Source organism: Podarcis cretensis (assembly GCF_951804945.1).
Source record: "Podarcis cretensis genome assembly, chromosome: 10".
Taxonomy (NCBI): Eukaryota; Metazoa; Chordata; class Lepidosauria; order Squamata; family Lacertidae; genus Podarcis; species Podarcis cretensis.
The window spans coordinates 69,982,330-69,987,832 of record NC_137179.1 but is presented as its reverse complement, the minus strand read 5'-3'; positions in this window follow the sequence as shown (position 1 = coordinate 69,987,832).

Genomic DNA, 5,503 nt, shown 5'->3' with positions numbered 1-5,503 from the left:
ATTCATTTGCAAAAATAAAAAAGCTGTGCCACCAAGTTTTAAAAAAAACCAAGGCAGCAAACAGCGTAAAATCAACAACAAAAGGGGTGCTCATAAAATATGAACAAAACACACCACAGAACACTAGGTCGGATTAATACACTGAGATAGCTGGATCCATAGGAGCCAACTCCTAGGAGCCAAGGTCGGCCAGCTGGTGCCGAGGAAGGATAAGAATTTCTTTTTGTATGCTACTACGGCAGCAAGGATTCTTCTAGCAAAGTATTGGAAGACACAAGAGCTACCCACGCTGGAGGAATGGCAGGCGAAAGTGATTGACTTTATGGGACTGGCAGAAATGACCGGCAGAATCCGCGACCAAGAGAAAGAGACTGTGGAAGAAGACTGGAAGAAGTTTAAAATATATCTTAAGAGCTACTATAAAATTGAGGAGTGCTAAAATGCTAAGGGAGAGGAAGACGTAGAATTATAGCGGTAAATTTTGTTTGATTTAGGGTGAAATTGAAAAGGAGAATGAATTTATATTTAATTGGCTAAAAGGGTTGTTGAATAATTGTTAAAAATAAAAGGATGCAAAAAGGGGAAGGTATGGGGAAGTCCGAGAAAAGAGGCTTATGGAAATAAGGTTAAGAAATTATGATTTTATGTGTTTGTTTCCATGTTGTTTTTGTCGTGTTTGCTAAAAATGGGAAAATTAATAAAAAAAATTATTAAAAAAAAAAACTCCTAGGAGCCAAGGTCCGTTTGCCACCCACACCCCCAATTGAGGGAATCAGGGCCCCCAAAATTGATGGACATTGGTATATGTGTGCCACATCATGTGACTATGTGGATTACCTGAGGCCCCATATTTTATTCAGTGTGGCACCCCTGGGATCACCTCCTGACAGAAAGTGTGAGTGAATTGGGGAGTTTTAAGCAGGAACCTAAATGTCAATTCTATAAAGGCCCTGGCCTTAGCAGGCATAATGTGGAGCTCAGGAACATCTCAAGATACTCTTGTTGTTGTTGTTTAGTCGTTTAGTCGTGTCCGACTCTTCGTGACCCCATGGACTAGAGCACGCCAGGCCCTCCTGTCTTCCACTGCCTCCCGCAGTTTGATCAAACTCATGCTGCTAGCTTCAAGAACACTGTCCAACCATCTCGTCCTCTGTCGTCCCCTTCTCCTTGTGCCCTCCATCTTTCCCAACATCAGGGTCTTTTCCAGGGAGTCTTCTCTTCTCATGAGGTGGCCAAAGTATTGAAGCCTCAGCTTCACGATCTGTCCTTCCAGTGAGCACTCAGGGCTGATTTCCTTCAGAATGGAGAGGTTTGATCTTCTTGCAGTCCATGGGACTCTCAAGAGTCTCCTCCAGCACCATAATTCAAAAGCATCAATTCTTCAGCGATCAGCCTTCTTGATGGTCCAGCTCTCACTTCCATACATCACTACTGGGAAAACCATGGCTTTAACTATACGGACCTTTGTTGGCAAGTAGTGCCATATATATCCATGTCCTCTTTGAGGTCCACAATAAGGATCTTCAGTCAAAATCCAAAATCTGCTTTGCCACTAAGAAGCGGGTGCACACCCCACCTTAAGTTTTGAGCCGCCGCAAATCAGACACCCGCAAGTCTAGGAGGGAGTCGTCTATGAAAATCCCTGTGCCACTTCATTTTGGCCAAACAACCTCCCCTAGTGACCATGTAGAATTGAGAAAAGAACTAGGAGAAGCGGGCATGCCACAAAAACCTTTTTGGCCAGCTCATATCACGGACGCAACAAGGAGGAGATTGTAGTTTTGGGGTACCCTAGCATCACAACTGGCCCAATGCTTGCTTTGGGTGCATGACATGGTCAAGTATATTACCCCATTCAGTAATAGTCAACATACGAGGGGAAATAACAAGGAACTGAGGGTTCACCCCAAAATTAAGCTTTCAAGTGCTTCACATTATATATTGGCACCGGCGAATATGTTTCCTCTATGAAAAACCCTAGCAAAGCATCCAGCCCAAAATCTTCAGTTTCACCCAGGAAACACTAGCCTACTGCCTTTGTGCCAATAATTGCCAATGTATATAGAAAGGAATAAGGAACTGGGATGCATGCATACCCTAATTAATATGCTGAGAGAATCAGGGGGTTGTTGCCTTCAAAACACCAATATTTTGTGTATGCTAATGTATCCTTGTCCTCATGTTTGTTTATTTTTTTTTTCAAGCGTACGGGCTCATTTTCCTTCTCTTTGTCCTGATACAAGGCATATGATAACAGGAACTATAATAGCTATTAGTTACTTAAACTTTTGCTAAAGGAAAAACTGGACACCAGTTGTACAAATCAGCAGTTTTATGTGTTAGCAATATATAAGTAAATTGCACATTGCAGTTAGTGTTTTACTGTGTATCAAGGAGACACCACGCTTCGTCATTGCAGAAATACTGTAGAACGTAAGCTTGTAGTTACTGGAACTGTGGCATTTGAAACTGGAAAATCCCAACCCTACATTTGGTCCCAAAACAGTCACCACTTCTGCTCCTGTGTATTTTCTGTTATGGTAGCCTTTCCAGTTTGGCTCTCCACACTACGACTATGACTCAAAGCCCAAATTTAACAATTCTTCCATGTGCTTGAACTAGTATTCTTAAATAGTATGGAAGTTGGAGCACAAAGTTGAGCCATTTCATAGTTGCATGCTTAACAGATCCTTGGCGGAAAGGGACTCACAAAGTCCCCTGCACAAATTGTTTATGGAAATAATATTTCCCCAGCTCTTGCAATTTCCCAGGGTTGTCAATGCTTCTTTTCAGTTGGCAGTGACCCCATTAGTGAAAATAAGTGGACACTCTGCATCTTTACTTTATTTGTTCCTTATATAGTATATTAACAAATCTGCTGGCTGAACCAGGTGGATAAATGTAAATATAGCTAGGAACTGTCCCAATACAAAACAAGTAACAGAATTTGAGTTTTGTTGTAATAAATATATACATGCAGAACATTACAATAATGGGAAGTTGACAGAGTATGAATTACTGTGGCCAAACTATCCCTGTCTAGGAACAGGTGTGGCTTGAAAACCAGCTACAGCTACTGGATATACTTGGGTCTCTAGTGACAAGGTGGAATTCAGGAGAAGCCTTGCTACACACATGCTTCTTCCAGAGGAGTGCAACAACATCAAGAACAGAGCATGTTTCTTAATATTGGACTGTTGTTCATGTTTACAATAACCAGATAACCTCTTTTGGACTTTCTGTTTGGAATGAAGTTGAGATGCCCGGATGAATGAAGACTGGAAAAAACATCGCCTAGCAGAGGGAGGAACAGCTGGAGTTTACTCTGGATTTAACATCTATTTGGAAGAATCCTTGTAGATATAGCTGGCAGATAGTGGGAAGTCCTTTTTACTCATTTTTAATATTTATTTTCCTTTTAATTCCTTTACTATTTCCTTTAATGTTCTTATTTCTTTGCTCTCTTGCCTTTTCCTTTTCTGTTTCTTCCTTCTGGCATTTCCCCCCCCTGTTCTGCTTCAGACTTTTGTATTTTGAATGGTCCTCTACTCAAGAGTTAACATGCAGGTGATGGTTAGTTGATAAAGTACCCTGTGTGAGACAAGGAAGATCTCCCAGGGTGGGAAGGTGGGAGAAGGGAAGCTCCCAGGTGACAGCTGGGAGGGTTCACCTTTCTCTGTGTGGGACAAGTTAAAATAAACCTTTGAAAGAGGACTTTGTACTGTATTATTCTCCCTCCCTCTTTTTTGTTTTTGTTTATATTAGTTTGGTTGACATGGAGAAATAGGGTCAGGTGTCAGCTGCATACTGGTGCAGATCATACATAAACTGATTATACGTAGACAAAGATATCAACATACTTCCATGTGTACAAATATATAATAATTTGATTCTAAATTAGATCCTACAATTCATTTATAGATGAGAAAATTTACTCATTACTTCAATTCACAACACCTTAGGTAAAGCTTTCTGTGTTTTTTTAAATAGCAGGTTCTTCTTACTGTATTCAATAAAAATAGAGCGAATTGTCATAAACTTAAGCTTGTCATTCTCTTCTCTCTTCTTCTAAAAGTGCTTTTTTCATTATGACTTTTTTCAGGTTTTTTTCTGCCTGTTCACCTACAGAAGGTATTGTTTGTGATGCTGTGTTTTTTTTTGTTTGCTTCAAATATGTGATCAACTATGAGGTTTACTAGCACATTTGTATGTCCTTCACATGGATAGGAAAGCTACCTATTTATCACCACAGCCAACTTTTGTATCACCTGCTGCTAACATCAGAATAGTATCTTTTTCAGGAGATGGGACAGCATTTCTCAAACAGTAGACTGAGGACCACCAATAGTCCTGTCGCAAAGTCCACCCAGTGCCTCCTCATCAGCCCTGTCCCCTAGGCATGCTGCAGCCTTGGGGCTGAAGCAGAGGTTCAGGAGGTGAGGAATAAAGGTCTCCCTTCCCTAAGAGAAAAGGGCCAGAGATGAAGGAAACCAGAAAAAGATAAAAGGCTGGTCTTTCAATGGTGAATAGAAATGCTTTTATTTAAAAATAAAAGTAAACTGTGAATAGAAAAGAACTGGGTGTAAAGTTTTAAGAACTCCTGCCAAGTCAAAGAAACAACTCCATAGCCACACATATGTAAACTATCCTTCTGGTGTACATCCATCTCAGTTGGTATATTTTTGTACAATTCCTGAGTGGTTTTTTTAACCATTGTATTTATGTGATATAACAACTGATGGCCCCATAAGAGAGGGAAATATCAGTACAGCAATTCATGTCCCTACTGGAAGGAGAAAACTGACTTTTAAAGAAACCAATCCCTTTGCGACAGATGAACGGTAGAGCAACTGACATATATGTGTGTGCAAAACAATTGACCAGGAACTTTTTATCAGCCATTTTCCTTTATATTTATTGGAATTACTTGTGCAGCTGCAGCTAACTTAATTGGAGTCTGTGCCATTGCACATACAATAAAACCGCTAAAGGCAAAGTATTTGGATAAACTAGTATCTTGAATTTGTGGTCACTCTTCTTGTCTGGGACCATCTTGTCTCATACCATTTTGCTTGGCCTCCACTCATTGATATTTGCACCCATGGACAAGGCCTTGTAGATAACCCCCTGCTCCCCTGATTTCAGGTGTGCAAGACACAGTGGGATTGTGTTGCTCCATATTACTTCAAAGGGTAGCACGGGGAATTGGTGGGCAAAGGACAAGAGCTAGCGCAAACGGAAGTTGCATAAAATCCCAAAAAAATGCACTTTCCACTGGTTGAGATTTCAAGTATTGCACATAAAAACACAGTGGTAGGCAAATTTCATTGTGAGGGGGATCATATCTAACCAGATCCTCAGGTTGTATCCTCATCGTTCAGACTAGCAGTTGTCACAGAAAATATATATTGTCACAGCAATATATCACCACTACAGGTCATGGAGTAGGTAGGATCTCAACAAACGTATTATCATACGTTCATGCAAGAACTCAACAAACGTA